Raw genomic sequence first — 24325 nt, 5'->3', positions numbered from 1 at the left:
TCAATTTTACAACCACACACTGGTCAAATTTCATTGATTTTTCTCAAAAAGTTGTATATGGGCAGGAAGCAAGACATAGACACACTATTACAAAGTCATCATGCCAGAAAATTAGATCTTCATTTTCCTTGAAAGGAAATTATACAGAACAATTTAGTTCTATTATAACAGTTTATATTATTGCGTTTAATAAAAAATTAAAATACATGGTTCTGTAACTTGTATCAAGTTGTTATATTGTGTAATACATCTCCACATATCTTTTTGAATTGTGAAATTTAAATTACTTAGTTGCTAATTAGCTTTTTTTTTACAATTTTTGTTTAATCTAGTTGTGATTCATAATTAAAATTATAATTCATGTATTTATTTTTCTTTCAATGTATTTTATATAAATATATCAATTTTAATTGAATTTTTTATAAAAATAGTGAAATTGCAAAGTCAGTGTTGTGTAAAATACTATAAAAATGAAGGATTTCTCAGCATTTTTCCACACAATTTTTAAAATTAAATGCTCAATTTTCTGTTCAAGATAGGAATCTTATTTTTGGTATCTGTTCTTATCACATAAAATCTCAACTATCATTACCAGTGCCATGTTGATTTTCTGAAAATGTTGCAAATCAACCTGCCCTAGTGGGGGTGGGTCTATTCTGAAAACCGCTCTTAACATAGGGAGGTTGGGAGTGGCCACCAACAACAACCATACTTTACTTTTTTATGTGGAGGGAGGTATGCTTCCACCAGGCAATGCCATTTATCGGTTCCTGCTCGTCAATAATAAATGCAAGTCAATGCTGATCCTGGAAGACATGAATGCGTTGGTTGCAGATAAGTAATATAGGAAAGTTTTGATGATGTGAAAGTGCTCAGATGATAATACATCTGAAAGATTACAAAATGGAGTGGATATGGAAATTTGACCAGGACTTCTGCATGTGGATGGACAAGGGTCAGTTTGTACTATATCCAGGAAAAAAGCTAGAACTTCCCAGGGATTGATTCCTTTGATGGCCATGATTCAGCAGAGTATTGCAAATTTATTCATCATGTTAACACATTCAAGGTAAACGCAGATGTCTGTGCTGCTAGGATGCATGAATAAACCAAGAAAAGGCTAAGAATTTCTACTGGAACTCAGGAGAGCATACCTCCAGATATGCATGCACGAGATGCTGCGGCCATAGCAGAACATGAAGATTGACAGAAAAATGTACGATATCCTTGTCAACAAAGATGTTGTGCTCACATCTCACATCAGGGAACCTTTAGTTTAGTTTAGGCTGGACTGTAGGAACACTAATTTTTTTCTTTCCCTGCATTCCGCTCTTCACAACATCTGATAAATCAAATCTAAATAAAAATGTAAATTATGTTCTTTTTCTTTTATTCACAAACATCTCGCTGTTCAACTTCTCACTTAAGATGGCCCCCTAATCCACATTAAAATTGAATTGTGTTTGTTTATTTTTGTTTGCTATTAAAATAATTAAAACACTGATAAACATGAATATTTACTTAGTCAAGCATGGCCAATGCAAATAGAAAGCCTTTTCAGTAAAGTCTGTTGCATAAGGAACTAATAGTTTACACTGCCTTGAGCGGTGTCTCTACTTTTGTTGCTCTGAATAAAGAAGCAATGATCCCACACATGTTTATTGTATTTCATCGATTACCATTCACATATGAATATTAATGAAACATGGTGGCAGCAGTGATATCGAACAATTTTTGGTTAGGCGATATATGACTATTACGAGGATAGTTATTATCTGTTTCTAATTCTTAAATATTGATTTATAAAACTGGTTCAAAAGTGTTTGTATTTTCGTTTTCAAAAGATAAACAATTATTTTACATTTACCAAAAAAAAAAAAAATACTGTTTTAAAGTTTTATTTTTACTAGGTACGGGCAAAATGAATGCCGATGTTCAAAATGTATAAACACCTGGACCCCTCCCTTTACTTAAAAATTCACCAAAAAATCAGGAAATTAACCAATTTTAATGAAATTCAATAATTATAAGAAACCTTCTCTACCACCAATAGCAATGGCCAAAGACTTTTTATCTGAAAGTACATCTTTAAACTCCTCGGCCTAACGCTCTCAGGAAACATGAGTTGGAACAATTACATTGAGAGTATCGCCAGGACTGCTGCGAAGGAGGTAGGTTCTCTTTACCGTGCTAGAAAGATACTAACGCTCGAAAGTATCCTATAGCTCTATAAGGCCACCATTCGCCTATGTAGGGAGTATTGTTGTCATATTTAGGCTGGTGCATCTACCACTAGTCTCTCGCTCCTAGACATGGTTCAAAAGAGAGTCGCCAATCTGATAGGACCTGGACTGTCATCTAAACTTCAGCCCCTGTCCCATCGACGAAATGTTGCATCCCTCTGCCTTTTCTACAAGTACTTTAACGGTGAATGCTCTGACAAACTGCAAGCACTTGTGCCCCCTCGACGTAAATACCCGACAAACCCGACAAAAATCCCACCCCTTCACAGTAGAGTTCCCTGGGTGTAAGAGAGCCTTCTACTCCAGTACTTTCTTCCCCAGGACAGCTAAACTTTGGAATTCCCTGCCGGGTCCCTGCTTCCCCAACTGTACTGACATGCAGAAATTCAAGTGCAACGTGAATCGACATCTTGCTGCCCAACTCCCTACACAGTACCCCTGATGCCCATGTCCCTGATAGTAGCCCCCTACAACAAAGTGGCAATATGCCTTGTTTGGGGTGAAATGTAATTAAAAAAAAAAAAATTTCAGTATTCATAAAATAATGATCACGGAATATAATGAACCCATTATTTTTATTTAAATCTTAGTGGAAATGTATTATTTTGTTTAAACAAAAACAAACAAAAAATAAAGTTATGGTTTTCTGTAGTAAAAAAAAATGAAAGAATTTATTTTTGCTTCTTTATGAAAATAAAGCATTGTAAATTTTTTTAAATTAATGAAAATAAAGCACCGTAAATTTTTAAAAAATTATGTAATTTTTACAGGAACATTACGAAAAAAGCCTCTAAAGTCTGTATTAACGAATTCGATATAACTCAAAGAAAAATTAATTTCTCGAACTACCAATATTACCATTGAATTAAGCATTGTTTATTTAATAATTTAAAAAAATTAATTTAAAAACAGGAATATAAAAAGTAATTAAATTAAAAAATGATAACAATTGATATAAATGTTCAGAATAGGAATGTACGCATGCACGTCTGGAAAAAAAAAAAAAAAAGAAATCTGACACACCTACCTCCTTTTACTGTCATGACTTCATTTTGAAACAGCATTTCGATCAGCTGTAATTTTGGGGTTCCGTGTAACCATGTTTACAAACCTTTTTACTGGTTACATTTTGGCAAGCAGCAGAATTACTTGCTTTTTTACGGCTAATTAATTTATTTTTTGTACAAACAAGGTGTTTTTTTATTTAATTAAATATCTTAGGACTTTACTAATTATCTTTGAAATAGACCCAGAAAACTAATATTTATCTTTTGAAGGATTTTTATAATGAATTTATTTAACTTCAAAATTTAACTGAATTGGTTAGCTCGCTGTGAAAACATTTTTCATAACATTTTTTTTCATGTGTACAAATATTTTTTTTCCTTTAGGAAATTAACTTTAATCTCTAATCTTTCAAATGCAATCAAAAAGTAGTCAAAAACCTACAAAAATATTATGATAAATCAGCTTTCAAAACTAGGTCCCTCTGTCTTTATCCGCTAGATACGTGCAAAATGAATGCCGATGCTCAAAATGTATAAACATTTCGACCCCTCCCTTTACTTAAAAATTCACCAAAAATCAGGAAATTAACTAATTTTAATAAAATTTTTAGTATTTATCAAATACTGATAGCGAAATATAATCAACTAATTATTTTTATTTAAATCTTAGTGAAAATGTATTATTTTGTTTAAACAAAAAACACTTTTACTAAAGTTATGGTTTTCAGTAATAAATAAAAAATGCAAGCATTCAATTTTGCTTTTTTTATGTAAATAAAGCATCGTAATTTGTAACAATAAAAAAATTAAATAATTTTTACAGGAACATTATGAGAAAAGCCCCTGAACTCTGTATTAACGAAATCGATATAACTAAAAAAAATTAATTTCTCGAACTACCAATATTATCATTGAATTAAACATTGTTTATTTAATATTTTCACATAAAAAATTATAATTGCAAACATTATTCCTACTTTTTTTATGCTTACATTTTTAACAATCTTGACATGAAGGATTCTAATATTTCCATTGCACGCATGAATGTATAATCATCAATGCAAGATAATGTTCATATAATTTTAGAAAATAAAATTTAAAAAAACTAAATTGAAAAACAGGAACATACAAAAATAATTTAATTAAAAAATGGTAAAAATTATATGAACGTTCCATGTTGGTAAGTACGGATGTACAGATTTGAAATGAAAACCAGTTTGTTTTGCCCACTGTTCTCCTTTCTTCAACTACCCACCTGTTTGTGTTTATCAACTTTAAATTTTGCATAAACATTGATAAATTTTAACTTCGGTTTGTATTTTCTTAGTGTGTAATTTTTTCAATAATTATAAATTTGTTTTCTTAATCAATTGTAATTCTGTATTAATAAATAACGGTGCTAACTTTTTTTTTTCAATGAATAAATTGTCAGTAGTATAATTAATGAATTTAATTAACTTTTATGCATTTTTAAATGAAGGAAGGGGAGCCTGCGACTCAAAAAAAAGGTCGCTCGGCATGCCAGAATAATGTTAAATAATAAAAAAAAATTATGTCTAATTTGTCCTTCCATATATATTTGAATTTTGCCACCAGAGTTTTTTTTTTTTTGATACGATAAACAAGTCTCGTTCCTACAAGTGTCACATTTTTTGATAATTATTACTTCTTTTTTTTAGCAAAAGTTAAGTACATTTATTGTATTAATTCAGTATCTTAAGATTTTAACATAATACTTAACTTGGAAATAATTCCAGAAAACTTATATTTTTCTTGCCAGAAAAGTGTAAACACGATCTTTGTCATAATGAATTTTGACGTGACATGTAGGGTTTTTCAGATTTGAGATAAAATTACTCCATGCATTTTTTATTTCACACACTTTTTTTCTTGGATAAATTAACTTTAAACTATAATCTTTCAAACACAATAAAAAAGTAATCGAAAAATAAAAAAATTATTATGATTAGCCGGCGTTAAAAAAAAATGCTTCCCTACCAAAACAGCCATTAAATTGCCTGTATCTATTATCCGCCCATTTTTGCACGTACCTGATTTTACAAAGTGTATTTAATTATTAGTTTTAAAATGCACCCATTCTAAAATTAATTCTCGTAATAGTCGTCTATCACCTAACTCTGGCCATAGTACTTTATTTGACATGAATACGTTGCGTAACTTTAATGGAACAGTCGTCTATTTACGCTTGAATAAGCAAATATGCATGTTTGCCAGAAAAATCTTATCTTTTATCAGAGAAAAATGAATGGGATTTTTTTTTCTGATGAAAAAAAAGCGAAAATGTGGCTTGTTGGTATTTTGTGATCTTAAAATCGGCATAAAGAAAGGATATAAAAACAATGGTACTAATGCAGAGAGTGATCCGTGCTGAAATAATAACGTTATTATTTAAAAAGCCATTCTTAACATGTGGAGGGGGGATGTTTTGTACCTATTCTGTACTTTAACCTTACAATTGAATAAAAAAAACATAAAACTTTAATTAAACTTGGAAATACGATTAAAAGATAGTGCAGCTAGTGCAGCACTCTCCGCATTAGCACCAAAAAATATAAATAAGGAAAATAAAAACACAATTCAAATATGAAGTTGGGTAAAGAAAACTTTTTCATTGTACGAAGGGAAGGAAGATCATCATGAACCGGTGTAAATCATTATTACGTTCCTTGTGTGAAAAAGTCTGTCCATTAATTACGTGGAAGTGGAAAAGCTTTGGATTTAATATTCTTAAGCAAAATAAGATATAAAATGTGACACTATATCTAAAAACGGGAGAGTGTTGGTTTTATCTAACTTAGCTAACTTTGTTGACAATATCATTCGGCGACTTTGTTCACGTTCAGTCTGTAATTAAAATTTACTTCCGTTTTGTGCAAACCTGCTTCACGTTTAATGCCCTAAAAAGTTTCTTCTGATTAATGTTTTGTCTAACAGTTAAAAAATTCTCTTATTCTGAAAAACAGTCCAGAGAGTTTGCGGTGCTAGTGCACTTATTGATCCGTGCTGAAATAATAACGTTATTATTTAAAAAGCCATTCTTAACATGGTGAGGGGAGGGCGTTTTGTACCTATTCTATACTTTAACCTTATAATTGAATAAAAAACATAATAAAACTTTAGGGTTTGTTTTACTACACACACAGATTCCAAAAAGTGGTAAAAAAAATAAATATATATAACAAATAAATGTTATCCAAAGTAAGATAAGTAACTCTTTCTGGAAAAGGTTTTAGTGATTTTACTCACTTGAAAACATGTAATCGTTTCGAAAATCATACAGTGTTTATCGATATATTTGAAAAAGACAAATGGCGGCGAGCTCTTACTTGAACGCGGAAAGTTTGAGAAAATGAGTTCAAACAAAAAGATTATACAAAATATTGTTAGAACCCCATCGAATATATTTCCGCCTATGTCACGGTAACATATATTGAGCGAGTTTCTGACAGTATTTTGTATATATATTTTTTTGTTTAAACTCATTTTCCCAAACTTAACATTTTCAAGTAAGAGCTCGTCAGTCGCCACCATTTGTCTTTTTCAAATATATCGATAAACATTGTATGATTTTCGAACCGATTACATGTTTTCAAGAGAGTAAAATCACTAGAAACTTTTCCAGATAGGTAGAAGAGTAACCTATCTTGCCTTGGATAACATTTATCACTTTTTCGAATCTATGTGTATAGTAACACAAACCCAAACTTTAATTAAACTTGCAAATGCGATTTTAAAAATAGCGCGGATCAGTAAGTGCACTAAAGGGATTTTTAGGGCATTCAACGTAAAGCGAATCGGTTCGCACAAAACGGAAGTAAATCCTTTGTAAACAATCACAGACTGAACTTGAAGAAAGTTCTTTCAGCAAAATATTCTACTCATGCTAAATCCATTCATATCACCGTTTGACAAAACAAAACTAGTGCAACAAACAAAAATAATGCATTTAAATACAATGCTGAATTAGGAAACAAATATATTGGCTATTTTTAATTAAAGCCAACAAAACAAACAAACAAATAAGAGGTGAAAATAAATATAAAACAAATAAAAGCTAGATAAGTTACTATTCTACCTACTTGGATAATTTTTGTGTGTGCTCTTGCTTTGTTATATTTTTATCGGGAAAATAAGACAGGACGAAGTATGCTCGTTTAGAACCAAGATGGCTGATTCCTAGTCTCGTTGTGTTCACGCACGTTAAGCGAGAGTTTGCATTTTTAAACGGGGGGGGGGGGGACTATCACTAGTGCAGAATGTCTGCTAACATAATATTTCCCCCTTTTTAATTTAATAGTTTTTATATTCTTCAATTTCCAAGCTACGTGATCTCTTCCTTTTATTTATTTATTCTTTAACTAATTTATTTATTCATCTATTTATTTATTTATTTTTTATTATTGACTCACTAGGAGCTTTCACACAGGTGTCCAGAGATCTTTCCCTGAAAACAGCCTGTAGTATTCCCTAGAAGCTGAATGACAACAAGTCTCCCCAGGTTTCCAGTACTCTTCACCTCTTTCGATAACATTTGCAAATAAATTTGCATTATCGCAACAGCTTTAGGGAATTTCCCTAATAAAATAAAATAACACAATTCTATGAACAAACGACAAATAACTTCTTCAACTTAACAAGGGAAAGGTTTATTCGCAAAGCGTACCTTAGAAAGAAAGGAAGGAAGAAAGTAGAGTCGGGTCTCCACTGCCTTACGAGGTAGTTACAGCCAGTGGCTGTCGTCAATACCTTTAGTAGGGGCAGCGACACGAACAGACGTCTAGCACCGACGAAGGCTGGTAGCGTAAAAGAGAGTTTTCTTTTGGGACCGGAAGCTGTCTGGTCCCTAGGGGTTAATTTGTATTCGTGTGCAAGTCCTCAGATTGGACAGTTTAATGCCGCATCACTCACTCAGAGGAAGCGAATGCACGAGAAGAAAAGGGGTCTATTTGTTTCTGCTACATAACCCCCTGCTTAGGCTGAAAGCCGGCAGAGAGAAAGGTAGCATAACAAATAGCAGAAAAAAAAATACAATAAAAAATGTCCGTTTCTTTAGGTTATTTTCTTGCAGAAAAAAAATGTTCTTACTTTTCTGTGAAAAGTTGGAATATTTGCACAAAACGTTCTGTTCTAAAAAGGAGAGAAGAAAAAATGTTCTTTTTCAACAGAAATACACTGTTTTGCAAAGTCTCTTCAGCCAATGTACCCGTCGACCACTACGTGTAGTGGTCACATAATTGTTCTCACGTGGAATATTTACCTCAGGTGTATGATTATGCTGTGTGTATGTTGGAGGAATGTGTGGCTCAGGTGTTAATGTGTCCAGAAAGGCTCTTTTTACCCTATCTACCGATACTCTCTCTTTTTTACCACTAATGTCTAGGATAAAAGTTTTATCAGTGCGTGAAAGCACGCGATAAGGGCCAGTGTAAGGTGGAGTTAGGGGGCTTTTACTGCGTCCTTTCTAAGGAACACGTGAGTCCATGTCGCTATGTCCTTCGGAACCAAAGATTTAATGGTCTGTTCCCTAGGGTGCACCGGCGGTAGCTTACTGAGATAAGCTCGTAGTCTGTTGACATACAGAGCTGTGTCAGTTGATATATCCTCTATCGGGGTCAGCATCTGACCTGGCAATGATAGAGGTGCTCCATAGACCAGTTCGGCTGCGGAATATCCCAGGTTCTCCTGTTACAGAGAGAGAGAGAGAGAGAGAGAGAGAGAGAGAGAGAGAGAGAGAGAGAGAGGAGAGTAAACGTGGAGGTAGACATGTTTACCAGAACCGAAGGTCAGCTGACCAAATTACGTATGTGTGACGTGGTTGGCTAGATCTGTGGGATTTGATTTGGGATTTGAAGAAGACGGACGGTTTTCAGTGGTCTCCCCCTCTTAACTGGGGAGGGGGGGGGAGACGAACGCTGACGTGTGAGAAGAAGAACCCACACAAGCCGAGTTCACTTCCACCTTCTGCAGGACCTCTGGGGAAAGTGAAATAAAAACTATAAAACCCATTCATCGTCTTGGAGTGATAAATCTTCGTCAAACAGGTATCAAGTCTCCCTCCAGGATGAGAAATTCCCAGATGGTCCAACATCGAAGAAGCAGAGGTAGGTTCAGAAATTACATGTTACACACACGATTCTCTTTATGATAATCAAACACACAACCATTTATATTAGAGACAATCATACGCATACGGAATCCTTTTTTATGTTATACACAAAATGTAAATGGTGCCCCTCAATGATAACCCCAGTGAGAACTTCGATGATAACCAATATATAACACTCCTTGATTGATGCCCGACAGCCAAGAAGGATGACCGGTATGTACTCGCTCCATCACTGTTGATCGGGGTAAGCGCGTAATGCAGCTTTCAATTGGCGATGGAAGCGTTCTATCATCCCATTCAAAGCAGGGTGATAGCTTGTTGTCCGAATGTGAGTGATCCCGAGGATCTTGGACAGTTCCCAGAATAGGTGAGATTCGAATTGTGCACCACGATCAGTGGTGATTGTAGTGGGAACTCCGTAGCGCGATATCCAGCCTGATATAAGGGCTCGCACTACAGATTCAGCTGAAATGTCACTAAGTGGGATGGCTTCTGGCCACCGTGTGAAATGGTCTATGCAGGTCAGGAGATAAGTGAATCCCTGACTGACCGGCCATGGTCCAACCAAGTCAATGTGAACATGGCTAAATCGAGCGTCTGGGGTGCTGAATGTTCCAAGGGGTGCGTGGATATGCTCGTGCACCTTTGACTTTAGCAGGATACACAGGAATGTGACCAAGCAGTGATGTCACGCCTCATGTTAGGCCAGAAAAATCTAGCTGTAATCAGCTTTACTGTGGCTTTGCGTCCAGGGTGTGCCAGGTTGTGTAGAGTGTCGAAAACAACTCTACGGTGTCTCGTTGGAACGAATGGTCGAAGTGAATCCGTTGAGGTGTCACAGATGATCTGCGTGTCAGAAGTAGGCACGGGCAGATATGCGAATTTGCAAGTGGCGAATTTAGGTGACGATGGATCCAATGTGTCCAGACTTGGCTGGTCTAAGGCCATCTGTTGCAAATCGATATCCGATAGTGAGGACAGAGAATTGATGGGCAGGCGAGACAATGCCTCTGCTGCTGCGTTCTGCTCACCCGCGATATGTCGGATATCGCTAGTAAACTGCGAAACAAAGTCCAAATGGCGTGTTTCGCGGGGAGAATATTTGTCCGGCTTAGCACGCAGTGCGTATGTAAGCGGACGGTGATCGGTGTAGATCACAAATTGTCGGCCCTCGAGTGAATGTTGGAAGTGTTTCACTGCGAGGTACATTGCCAGTAGTTCGCGGCCAAATGTGCTGTAACGTTGTTCGGCCGGTTTCAGCTGTCACGAAAAGTATGCAAGAGGTTGTAACTGTTGTTGGTGCTGCTGTTGAAGCACTGCACCTACAGCTGTGCCCGATGCATCAACGACCAGTGAAAACTGGGCATCGGGTACAGGATGTGCCAGCAAAGATGTTGGCGCTAGTTTATTTTTCACTTCAGCAAATGCTCTAAGTTGGATCTCATTAAGTGAGATCTGCTCGTTTTTCTTCTTCCTGTTACGTAACAGGTCGGAAAGAGGAGCTAAGAGATCCACACAGTGCGGGATAAAGCGTCTGTAGTAATTCAACAGACCAAGGAAGTGCCTAAGTTGGCGAAGTGAAGTGGGCGGTTGAAGGTCTTGTAGAGCCTTCACCTTTTCCGGCAACGGAGATATACTGTCTGGGCTGATAATGTGGCCCAGGAAAACTAGTGACTTAACACCGAAAACGCATTTACCAGGGTTAATCCTCACTTGGTATTGCTGAAACCGTTCAAAAAGTAGGCGGAGGTGAGTGACGTGTTCCTCAGGTGAGGCACTAGCCACGAGAATGTCGTCTATATAGTTATAGACGAAATCTAAATCATGCACTACTTCATCCATAAAGCACTGAAAAGTACTGGCAGCATTACATAGGCCGAAAGGCATAGTAAGAAATTCAAATGCTCCAAATGGAGTTGTAACCGCAGTTTTGGGTATGTCAGCCGGATTCACCGGGATCTGATGGTAAGCCTTAACCAGATCTAGCTTAGAGAAGGTCTTACAACCGTGCAGAGAGGAAGCAAAGTCCTGAATATGCAGGATTGGGTAACGACCAGGTACCGTCATGGCATTGAGTCGTCTATAGTCCCCAGTCGGACGCCAATCTCTGTCTCGTTTTGGGACCATATGCAGAGGGGAAGCCCAAGGACTGGACAAGGGGCGTATAATTCCCAACTGTAGCATATGATTAAATTCTGCCTTCGCTGCTTTAAGTTTATCCACAGGAAGGCGACGAGGGCGTGAGAACACAGGAGCACCTGTGGTCTCAATGTAATGTTTTGTGGTGTGTGTGGGTTTGCTCACCACAAAATTTAAATTGGTTAACTCCGGGTAGGAGTGTAGCACCTCGTGGTATGGGTCATTTGCAGCGGCAATGAAAAATACCGGGCTGATAGATGGGGCATTTGATAACGAGCCAGGGACGGAAAGTTCTGTGCTAGCGTCTATCAGCCGGCGTCTGCGCATGTCGACCATTAAATTAAAATTATGCAAGAAATCCGCGCCTAGTATGGGGTACGGTAGATCTGCTACGGTGAAAACCCACGTAAAGTCTCTCCGTAAATTCAAGTCCAGAGAACGTGAAATTTGACCGTATGTGGGGATAGGCGAATGGTTCACCGCTTGACACTGGTGGCCTTTCTTTAAGTAGCCTAAGTGGCCATATGCTACAAGCAGTGCCAGTGTCTACCAAGCAACGTGCTTGAGATTTTACGTCAGTGACGAAATAGGCACGGTTATTTGCATTTTGTGGAAAGTTTGCCGTGCTCGTCTTTCCACAATTTAGTTTTCCTGGTTGTTAAAAGTGCAGGGCATTTTACAGTTCCATGCTTCAGCGCCATAGCGACTATGATAAAAACATAGTCCCGGCATGTTTGCACAGCGACAGTGGTGCGGGGAAGATGAGCGGCTTTTGTAGTGGCGTCTGGGTGAGTGTGACCTGCCCATATTGAGCTTGCTCACCTCTCTAGTGAGGCGTTCGATGGCCGTTAGTATAGCCACCGATGTAGCATCCTGTCTTAAATTTGTGGTGCCTGCAGGTACCTCAGCAGGCTGTTGTGGAATCGCCGCGGTGGTAGGCCTCCTCACAAAGTCCATGACCCTGTCTGCTGATGCTGCTACTACATCGACGGTGTGTTTTTCTAACATTGGCGCAAGTATGGCCTTTACCTGCACCGGCAGCCTTGAGAAAAAGAGCTGCTTAATTAAGGCACTGTCAGGAGGGACGTCCTCTGCCAGTTCCCTCATTCTACGGAGTAGTTCCATCGGCCTGCGGTCACCTAAGTGCTCGTCATGGACCAGCGTTAGAAAACGCTTTTCCGCCGACACGGACGTCCGTAGTAGCACCTCCCGTTTTATGCTATCATAAGTGGAGTTTAACGGGGTGTCCGTTATTAAGTCCTTGACCGCAGGAGTCAATGACGCGGGGAAGGCACTGAATAAAATGTGCAGCTTCGTCTGCTCTGACACGTTGTTCGCCACAAAATAAGACTCGAGTTGAGCAAACCAAACCCGAACGTCACCGGCGAAGGCAGGCAACGTTGTCATCGTCACTACCGAAAGTAGATACAAAATATTTAAAAAATATATATATAATCTATCCGAAATCTGAAAGGACGCCGAATATGGACCACGTGGAGAAGAAAGGAGAAATATGGAGAAAATCTTTAAACAGAGACAATACAAAAAAAAAAAAAAAAAATTTAACAGGCTAACGGGGGAGGAGATGAAAGATACAAAATTACCATGAAATAAAGCTAAAAAAAGAAACTATGTAAGGAAGAGCCGTGAAAAAAAAATGTGGATAATATGGGTTTTTCTTTTTTTTTTTTTTGTAAATGTGTGTGAACCTGGAGATAAATGAACTCTTTAAGTACTTACATTTTGGCCGAAGAGTGCTAATGTGGAAAAACTTTGTGAAAGTTCCTTTTTTTTTTTTTTTTTTTTGAGTTCTTTTTTATGCGCGGTGCGCGTTAACACGGCAGAAATGTTCAAGGTAGGAAAAAGATAGCATTAGAATAAGTTCAAGCTTGGTATAAGAATTTTTCGAACACCAAGAAAGTGTCACCTCATTTTGTAGGTTGGCGTTTTTTTATGTGTAGCCGTTGTGAAAGAAAAAGGTGTTTTTTCTTTGTTTTGTTTCAAGGAAACGTATCCGGTTGAAACGTTTTATCATTATCCGTGAAAATGTGGGATGTATTTGAAATTAAATGGTTTCCGTTAAAATATTTTCAGCTTTTTTTGTGTGTGACACATGTCTTTGAAAATGTTTCGTTTACCGTGTTTGACGAGGATGATATGGGTTTTTTTTTTTTAGTAGGGGCAGCGACACAAACAGACGTCTAGCACCGCTGAAGGCTGGTAGCGTAAAAGAGAGTTTTCTTTTGGGACCGGAAGCTGTCTGGTCCCTAGGGGTTAATTTGTATTCATGTGCAAGTCCTCAGATTGGACAGTTTAATGCCGCATCACTCACTCAGAGGAAGCGAATGCGCGAGAAGAAAAGGGGTCTATTTGTGTCTGCTACACAGCTGCTTGACATTGATTTCTCGTTGGCAGCAGCTATTGGTCTTTGCTGGGATTTTAGTAGCAGTAAGCCTTCCCAAGGTCCCAGTTCTCTTTGCACTTATTCAGCTGAGGTCTGGTCAGTTCATCGGTCTTTCCCTCCTCCTTGTCTCTACTTGGTTATTTGGTCTCGCTCTTGGAGGTGGGAGGGCAGTGATGTGGCCATGGGGGTAGGGTTGGGTTAGAGAACTTATAGATATGCAGTTTCAGTGTTTTTCGTTCTATGTAATGTTTCATGTTTTGCCTTTGCAGCAGTTTGTCTGACCCGCACTTGTTGCTCCTGTGTGTTAGTTTCCACATTCAAGGGGTTTTCTTAATATTTCAGTTGTTTTCATGATTGTTGCTCATTGTATTTTTCCAGTCATTCGTTTGATTCTAATTTCTCCCATCCTTTTTTCAAAGTTTATGAGGATTGTTCCTAGTGCTCTTACTATTATAGATATCATTTTGATTTTCTATTATTATTATTATTTTAATTTTTATTTATGTTGTCGTAGCCTCGCCGCCGTCAGGTTGAGTCTACTCAAACAGAATAATGATGTGTATGTTGCATGAGGAACTAATCTCAGGTTACACTGCTAGAGTAACGTCTCTTGGCAGCGACAGACTTGTATTGTGAATAATGGCGCGAGAATAAAAGAAGATGCCAGTAAACCAAGTGTACGGGTTGTGTTGTTTTCATTAATGGGAATCCACATGCAAAGATAATGAAACATGTTGGCAACGGTCGGATGAACAGAGTTCTAAGGAAGAATACAAAATGGAAAATGTATTGTAAGAAAAATAAACAAAGATAAGTAATATTTGATTTATTGTTTTACGTTGCGCACAGACACACACACACACACAAAAAAAGTTTGCCTTGCTTTATCTGGTCATTATGATCTATTTGCGTTTAAATAATATGAAAAAAGAAGTTTAAACCAATTTAATCGGCCATAAAACATAAGATTGTATTGGAAAAAAAAAAGTGTCCGAACTTAACATGGAAAAGATAAATAGACTAGTGGCGGGGATACGACCCCCCACAACCTCTGTGTATGGAAAATAATCTGTCAGCGAACTGGAAGCTGTTTAAATTAAGATGGAATAACTATGCTATCATCACATATCTAGCGAGACAGCCAGTACCATACCAAACGGCAATGTTGCTGCATACACTTGGAGATGAAGCATTAAAAGTGTATTATGGGTTTCAATTTTGGACTCCGGAAGGAGAGAGAACACCCAATGAAATTCTCCAAGCATTCGATAAGTATGCCATCGGAGAAATTAATGAGACATACGAGTGATATATCTTCCACCCAAAAAAAACAGGGAGAAGGTGAAACAGTGGAAGCATTTATCACGGCACTCCGTACGTTGATAAAGACATGCAATTTCTGTGAGAATTGCGTCTCTTCCATACTACAGGACCAGATAATTCTTGAGTATACAAACTCCACACCCAAGTGGAACTGCTTAAAATGAAACAGTTGGACTTGATGCATAGACGTATGCAAACTATTGGAAAATGCAACACTACAGTCTAGAAATCTGAGACCCGAGGCAGTTAACAGAGTGGACTTGAAACTTAAGGGAAGGCCACCAACCACAGAAAGTTCAGAGGGTGTAGGGCGTGTGCATTGCGACATGAACCAGGAAAAGAGTTTTGTCCAGCTTTTGGGAAGACGTGTTTCAAATGCAATGGAAAGCACCACTTTGCAAAAAGATGCAAATCAAGAAAAAGAATATTCGGTTCGTTGGAAAACAAGATGATAGCAATAGCAGTAATGATGGTTCAGGCTATGGACACGTGGATAGTGTGACCAGGAAAAAAGGAATCAATTCCATCAGACCTGAAGTGAAAAAGGCAGAAATGATGGTCAAAGGAAAGCCGGTTGTTTTTCAGCTAGATAGTGGAGCCTACGTGAACATCCTGAATGAGAAACATGTGGTGGGAAAAACACTTGAGCAGTCCAATAAGACCCTTGTCATGTGGAACAGGTCACAAATGAAACCGTTAGGAGAATGTTGGATAAAAATGATAGACCCAAAAACCGGACTGTATACAGTGAAGTTTGTCATTGTAAAGGAAGACTTCCATCCACTACTTGGAGCGAATGCCATCCAGCAAATGGCATTCATTAGTGTGAACAATGACAGAGGGTTGCAAACATATCTCAAAAAGACAGCAGCCACCACCCGGAGAGCATCATATCCGAATTTCAGGATGTATTCCGGGAAGAATTGCGTACGTTACCTGGAGAGGTTCATCTGGAGGTGAACTCCAATGTAACACCGCATGTTGCAGCGGCTCGAAGAATACCAGTGGCTATCAAGGTAAAAGTGAAAGCCGAATTAGAAAGACTAGTCAAAAAGAAGGTAATTGAACCAGTGAACGAGCCAACACCATGGGTAAGTGCTTTATCACTGGTAATCAAAAAAAAAAATGGAAAGTTACGGATATGTATTGATTCCAGACCATTAAATAAGGCTCATAAACGGGAGCATTTCCAGTTACCAGTACTGGACGAGCTTCTTCCAAAACTTGCTGATAGCAAAGTTTTCTCAACTCTTGATCTAAGGGATGGATTTTGGCACCTGAAGTTAGATGAAGCCAGCAGTCGCTTGACCACTTTTGCCACTCCATATGGTCGGTTTCGATGGAAGGTTTTACCATTTGGAATTGCTCCAGCCCCGGAAATATTTCAAAGAGAACTATATAATAATGTAGCCTATTTGAAAGGAATCATCAACAAAGTAGACGATCTTCTGGTGGTCGGGATTGGTAAAACGAGGGAAGAAGCAACAGAGGAACATGATAGAAAACTCAGAAGGCTGTTGGAAAGATGCGATTGAATGATGAGAAAATGAATTTACGGCAAACATCTGTATCATTCCTCAGTCACAGGATAACCAGTGAGGGTTTACTTCCAGATCCTGAGAAAATAAAAGCCATAAAAAATATGCCACAGCCAACAGACATTAAGGGAGTGCAACGATTGGGAGGATTTGTGAATTATTTGGCAAAGTTTCTGCCCCACATCTCTTATGTGATGGCTCCAATTCGCAACTTAACAAAGGCGGATGTGCCATGGACGTGGTCTCAGACCCATGAAGAAGCTTTTGAGAAAATCAAAAAGTTGGTGAGTGAAGCACCAGTATTGAGATACTATGACCCCCAACAAACCATTGGTCGTTCAATGTGATGTAAGTGAGAAAGGAATGGGGGCTGCATTGCTACAAGAAGGTCAACCCTTAGCATATATTAGCCGAGCACTTACAGACACAGAAACCCGATATGCACAGATCAAGAAAGAACTACTGGCAGTGGTTTATGCCTGTGAACGGTTTCACCAATACACATTTGGTGAACAGGTTACAGTACTGACTGATCATAAACCATTAGAAGCAATAATTAAAAAGGAATTGGGGAAATGCCCCAAGTGACTGCAAAATATGTTAATGCAGTTGCAAGTTTACAATGTGATTGTTCTATACCATCCTGATAAGAAGATATTCCTAGCAGACACATTATCAAGGGCATACATTCATGGAGTGAGCAATGAATGTATCGATGATGATGATGATGTCAAGGAAACAGAATATATTCGAGTAACAGAGGGAAGGTTGCTCGAATTACGCTCAGCCAAAAAGAAGGCAGATGTATGCAGATGTTACAGCAAGTAATTGTGGAAGGATGGCCAGAAGACAAAGTACATCTTGATCCAGAGGTGAGACTCTATTTCAGCGTGTAGAATGAAATGACGGTACAAGATGGATTAATATTCAGAGGAAACCGAGTAGTAGTACCAACAACACAGCGAGCAGTGTTAAAAGAAAAATTGCATTCCACCCACCTAGGGGTCGAAGGATGCTGTAGAAGAGCAAGAGAATGCTTGTACTGGCCAAATATGAATAGTGACATCAGAGACTTTGTCTCAAAATTCCCAACGTGAAGGAAATATGAGGTAGCCAATCCTGCAGAGCTGTTAATGGTTCATGAAATTCCAGAGAGACCCTGGGCAAAAGTAGGAGTAGATCTCTTTAGCTTTGCAGATAGGGACTATCTCTGCACCGTTGATTATATGAGTAATTTCTGGGAAATTGACCATATCCCGACTACACAAGCTAGAACGGTGATCACTAAGCTTAAGCACCATTTTGCATGACATGGGATACCAGATCAGGTGGTCACTGATAATGGACCACAGTTTAGTAGTCAAGAATTCTCCACCTTTACAAGAAAGTGGTGTTTTGCACATACATCTGTCAGTCCTTACAATAGCAAGGCAAATGGAAAAGTAGAATCTGTTGTAATGATGGCAAAGAACCTTTTCCGGAAATCAATGGAAGATAAGGCTGATCCATACCTAGTGATGCTGGATCACAGGAATACGCCAGCCAAGGGTCACTTATCACCTGCGCAGAAGCTAAGGTCAAGAAGAACAAAGACACTTCTTCCAACCAGAGAGGACCTACTCAGACCAGAGCTACACAAAAATCTAAGCAAAACAGTTAAGTGGGACAGCAGAAAGCAAAAGCATTATTTCAACCAAAAAGTAAAACCACTTCAGCCAGTGCAACATGGAGATGTGGTACGTATTAAACCACACACAAAAGGTCAACGAATGTAGTAGGCAAAAACCAGGAACAAAGATGGGAAATAGTCAGTTTTGCTCTGCACCGCTCCCCTCTAGAAGAGAGGTATATATTGGCTGTAATGACCATAGAGAAAGAAGAAGAAGGAGACAGCAAAAAAAGCAGAAGAAAACTCGCTTCTCGCAGATTCGTGGTTCGTCACAAAGAACAATCCAACTGCAAGAACCACTTACACACAATCTGCAGGACACTGCCTGACTGCTTCCCAGTGTCCTGTCTTTATAGCATTCAGGAATTATATATTTGCATAATCAGGCGAGAGCATACGCGATTCTGCGAGAATTGCATGAGGTCAACGGCAATAAAAACCCATGGACGCCATCTTGGAACTCTTTTCACTCTCTTCCCCTCGGCCCGCAACACAACAACAGAAGTATCCGAGGTAAGCTCTTTATTTCCCCCTCATTTTGGTTATTGCCAATTCCGCTACCCTCTCCTCCCCCAGATCTCATGATCACAAAGATGGTAGCCTGGTGGCGGGCGTTTTTGTTTGGTGCTCTTTCGTAAAGGCAAAAGGGGTGGTCCTTCTTCTGCATCTTCAGTATGTGCATTATATGGCTCAAAATATTCTCCGTCGTCCTGCAGCATACTCTCTACCCTTTCAAAAGACATCGTACTGTCTGAGTCTTCCTCTTCCTCTGATGTAGCAACATAATGGCAAGGGCACAGATCCTTCACGTGGCGAGGCATACTGTCCACCATAATCGATTAAGGGCTGATTATCTTGGTCACCTCACCCTTGCCGAACCTCGTGGTACATCGATTTTGTGGTCTTTTGACCCACACACGATCTCCAACCTGGTAAGAGCTGTTATTGGGTCCTGGGGATGCAGTTGCGAGATTAGTTTTCTTTACTTGAACTTCGTATCGATAAATACTGTTGGCAGGCACAGTGAAGGGAGATACTTCATCTCTGGGTGTGATGTTATATCAGTGGACAGCCTCCTGTAGGGATAGCCTATTCTAGCCACTATTTGTTTCACTGTACGATGATATCACTCTATTATGCCATTCCCGGCTGGAGCATATGCACAATAGAATCGCAAGTGAACTCCCCATTAATGTGCAAATGCTTGAAACACGTTGCTGCAGAAAGCCGTGTCATTGTCTAAAAGGATTTCATGCGGCGAGCCACGTTCAAGGAACACTGCCTCCAACTGATGAATCACACTTGCTGAGTCCTGCCTTGCTAATTTCCCCCAAATAGAGAAATGCGATAGACCACAGTCTGTTAGAGTTAAAAAGTGGAAGGTGCCATAATGTGTGGTATCCATTCTAATTCTCTGCCAATTTTCGTTCATTTTCAGCTTTCCCTTTTCCCATTTGACCGGCGCTGGGTCAATGAAATGATATTCATCACATTTCCGTATGACCATTTTAACGGTTGCTTTTGTTGTGGTTGGGCAACTTATCCTGACAAAGTAGGTAGTGTGTCGCACACCTGGATGTTCACTACCTTTGTGAATAGCCATGATTTGACTCTCATCAAGCTCATCTGTATGAACCACACCAATCACCGGGTCAAGCCCGTTTTTCTTTTTCATCACCTCAAACCACCACTGTGGTACTCATGTCACTTGGTCAGCGATGTTTCATTCTGATGGAACCAGTATCACGTCCACTGTCAGCCCATACTCTTTCACAAGCTCCTTGAGAGTGTTTAGTCACCTCCTAATAAGCATCTCGCTTGCTGCTTTGGTGCGTACTCGTGCCTTTCCAATTAGTGTGAACGAGACCCAATGGTATACGCAGACAGAATCTGTCTTTATGTGTAGCACCTTGCCCTGCCACTAAAGAGCCAAATTGATGCCTTTCAATACCGCGTCCAGTTCAGCTAAGTTGATGTGTGGAGAGTCATCGTCAGGTTGCAGCCAATATGCGTCTTCCAGCACAGTTTCACACGTCTCCAAGGCTGCACCAATTGCTAGGGAGCTAGCATCGACCCATACATTCAGCTCTTTGTCGTCCACACACCAATTTTCCTGCGCCAGATCGTCCTGCTGCACAGAATCTAAGGTCTCAAACATCCTATGATGCAGTACGGCGTCCCTCGCTTCATTATCCCAGCTCTTTGTCGACCACACAGGGGGAACATTGTTCATCGCTTAACAATACTGGGAGCCTCTGGAATTACATTTCCTTGCTTCCATCGTAGTTCACTGCATTCCATCCCGACTGCCAATCCCAGCACCCGTGCACTGTCCTTCAACTGCTCCAGGTTCTTGCACTCCAACCCGAACTGCGCTAGGTGTTCTCTTACATGAGTCGTGAGCACCACGTCTTCATTGACAAAAATGTCAATGTAAGCAGATGCTGCGCAGCCTACAACTTCTTCCTGGGATAATACTTTGCTGACAATTGTTCTCATTATCAGGGGAGCAACATTCAAGCCGAAACCCAAACGGGTCAGACAGTATATTTCTCTGTCGATTTTCACAGTCTGGTATGGCCACAGAGGTATGCTCGCCTGAGGTCCAGTAGAGACACGTTAGTACATTTTTGTCTCCATTCACACAGTTTAGCCACACAAACATCTGCAATGGCCGTAAATGCATGTACGTAATGATTTAGCTCCTGGTAGTCCATCACTAGGCTCACTTTGGCTTTGTTCTGCTGTATCATAGCCATCAGGGGAATTAGGCCTTGGGGGGGGGTCCCAAGTTATCCTCTGGGTGTGGCACGAGCCAACCATTATCTATCCAGTTGTGGAGCTCCTTCGTGTATTCTTTATGGATTATTGCCAACACTGGGTATTCTGACACTCGATTGTGTTGCCTTTCAGAGGGGTGGTCCTCAGACTACTTTCATGATGTGGTCCACATTCGGCTTTGATGGTCAAAGATGGCAGTGAAATCCGGTTCATTAATAGAAATGGATGCGCATTTAATATTTTTCCTGCCGCCCAGCCACACTGTTTCTGTAGGCTCGACAATGACATCTCCCAGAGCTTTTATGACATCAATCCCTAGAAGCAAGTCAAACCCCAGTGGTTTTCCATGTACCACCAATGCATCGATTCTGGCAGACATATCTTCATCAGTGGATACAGAGACCACTCCAACACCGCAGCACGCATGGGATATTCCACCAATTGTTTCGACATTCATGTTTGTTTTTCTCCAAGACCGGTCTGAATGTAAAATCGTCCTAGAGCTTCCTGTATCACCTCCCGTCAACATGGATGCCTGTCACTGGGAGCGTTGTGTTCGTATTTTGGTGGGGAAGAAAACTGGCACTTATGCATCCTCCTCTTGCTTGTTTCCCAAGCAGTTCCGAGCCCAGTGTCCACTCTCACCACACCAGTAACACCGTGTTCCGCGTTTTTGACAGTCCTTCGCAAGGTGGCACTTAACATTGCATTTAAAACAGGTCACACTAAAAAAAATATTCTTGACCCTGTTGTTGTTGGGTGAGCATGTGTCCGCAACCACGTCCTGATTTTGTTCCCCAGTCGTTATCAAAATTCTCACTCTCGACATTAGCTCTAAAATATTCTAGAATTAATTCTAGAATATTTTAGAGCAAATGTTGAGAAATAACTCAATGAAATTAATTAAAATATCTTTAAAGCCACTACTGTTTTCTCTATTAAATAATGTAAAATACTAGAATCTAGGCCAACAACTCAATGAAACTAATCAGAAGGTAAAAATGACTCGTTAGGCTTATAGTGGAGCAGATTACCCAAACAATCGTTCATTTGATGATACAAGCATGAAATTTGGCATAAATATTCGCTGGATTTTTAAGAAAAAAGTGCTAGCCACCTGAAATTCCAATATGGCGGCCATTTTCCAAGATGGCCGCCATAGGAGTCCAAATTTTGAAAAATTTCAGCATATTATTGTATAATACAGTGCGTTTATCGAGCTTAAGTTGGTTTTGTTGTCATAATATTACTCACTTTAAGCTCGTTCAGTGTTCTAGTGTTCCTGTAGAAGCTTGACAAGGGCAACTGCAAAGTTTAGTACAATGCAACCCAGTCTTTTTACATTTGCACCTTCCACCACAGTCAGTCTTGCATCCACATTTTGTCAGTTCACTGCAGCATTTTGAAATCGGTTCCAGTGAAGTCCACACAATTTTCCAAGAGTCATCTTCTTTTGACCATCCCCACTTTGAAGGACACTGAAGTTCTGGATCACGTATGACACTTTGTCCCCAAACATGACCTGCTTGATAGGCAGCTCTTTTAGCATGTTCCTTGAGTGCATTTTGAGTTGGTGGGATTAAGTCATATGACCTTTGCTTCCGTGCAAAGAGGTCAAGTCTTGCGTCATCTACTGATGAGGTTGCACTGGACCTATCATACATGAGAATTACATATTTCTCCAATACTTGTAGATCAGACTCCTCAATTTCAGATAGGCTGAGACTGAGTTTTGCAAATGTGGCTGACTTCATTAAATACATTCCATGTCTGCAGGGCTGTCTTTTTTCCCTTGCCATTGAAAGAAGATACAACATGACACCCTGTGAAGGCATGGAAGAACAACATTCCCTTGGATTTCTCTGGTCCTAGATTGGACACAAGGTCATGTATAGGAATCCACCTGGTGTGTTCCCCCTTGCCGAATCTCACCCACATTTCCTGAAGACCAATTGCTGTGAGAGAAGGCATCATCGATATGGCAATTACTACAATGTCTGTGTCATTTGCATCAACCAGTACAGACTTGTAGCCCTCCTTAGCTGCATGCCAAGCATGTAAGAATATCCGTGTGTCGGCCTCCTCATGCGTACAGAGTGCCAATTCTTCTAAGCTGAAGTTGGTGTAATTGGCACTGGTAAGGACGATTTCCTCCCTAGTCACAAGGACTGCATTGCTTGTGGTCATTTCAGCTATGGCATCGGCAAGGAAGTGGAAGAGTTCTGATTTGTTAGTGCTGTCTCAAAGGAAGCTCTTCCAGTTTGTAGGCGGTTTGCTCTTTGCGGTAACTCTCCTTCTGATGGCCTTTCCACGTTTAGATCTAGCTTCTGACTTAAGGCTGGTCTTATGGTATACATCAAAAATGATATCTGTTCTCTTGTGAGTGTGGCTGTAGATCACAACCTCTAGTTTGGCAAGAGATGAAAAGGTGGGAAAACAGGTGGCAATCCTCCTTTAGCAGTTTCTTCTCAGATTGTTTGCTTTGGTCAGTCCCCGTTTTGAAGAAATCTATGCTGTTCTTCTTGATGGACTGGTAGAAATATTGACCATCATTAAGTTTATCCATAAACGTTTTGAACTGTTCTTTCCCCTTCTGAAGATGTGTAGCAACACGTTCAGCCACAGATGATTCTGCTATGTCCTTTGTGTCAAGGGTCAGCAGATCTCCTGTCACCTCAGTAAATGGATTGCCCATTTCCTCTAGGACCATGGTGAGCCTTTGAACCTTCTCAAGGAATGTCTTCTGAGCTGCAGGTGACTGTTCATGGTGACGAGTGTCACTCTTCACATCCTTACTCCCTGATGCTGTTTCATAGTCGGCCACCAACTTCCTTATTTTTGGCCCAGCCACCATCCATCTTCGAAGAGCTGCTGGATCTTCTGTCAGCCCAATAGCTCCACCATCTCCTTTGATGCTAGCATTGTTTTGTCCGTGGGCTTGGTCAATGGCGACTGATGAGAAATGCCTGTCAGATTTGTGAACTACAAAGTTTCCATTTTGGAATTGTTGTGCAACCTCTGGGTGTTGCCTCTCTAAGCTCATCATATCTCGAAGATGAACTGGAAGCTATCGTGCGTAATTAACACTGTTGTT

General features: G+C 39.6%; 2 protein-coding genes across 2 annotated transcripts in view; both read right to left on the bottom strand.

Annotated features, from left to right (window-relative positions):
- The window catches only part of LOC145293674 (uncharacterized), a 57345-nt gene extending 49894 nt beyond the window's left edge, over positions 1-7451 (bottom strand). The window contains exon 1 of the mRNA XM_080140050.1: positions 7351-7451. The gene's annotated coding sequence lies outside the window, so the exon portion shown is untranslated. The remainder of the gene's footprint in view (positions 1-7350) is intronic.
- Positions 1-7464, bottom strand: part of LOC145293673 (uncharacterized) — a 33790-nt gene extending 26326 nt beyond the window's left edge. Inside the window, exons 1-2 of the mRNA XM_080140049.1 lie at positions 7103-7464; positions 3271-6149 (exon numbers count right to left, since the gene is read on the bottom strand). The gene's annotated coding sequence lies outside the window, so the exon portion shown is untranslated. The remainder of the gene's footprint in view (positions 1-3270; positions 6150-7102) is intronic.
- Between the last annotated feature and the right edge of the window lie 16861 nt (positions 7465-24325).

Source organism: Euprymna scolopes, chromosome 15 (genome assembly GCF_053919585.1).
Source record: "Euprymna scolopes isolate OS-2025 chromosome 15, ASM5391958v1, whole genome shotgun sequence".
NCBI classification, from domain to species: domain Eukaryota; kingdom Metazoa; phylum Mollusca; class Cephalopoda; order Sepiida; family Sepiolidae; genus Euprymna; species Euprymna scolopes.
This window is presented reverse-complemented; position numbering and strand designations above follow the sequence as displayed.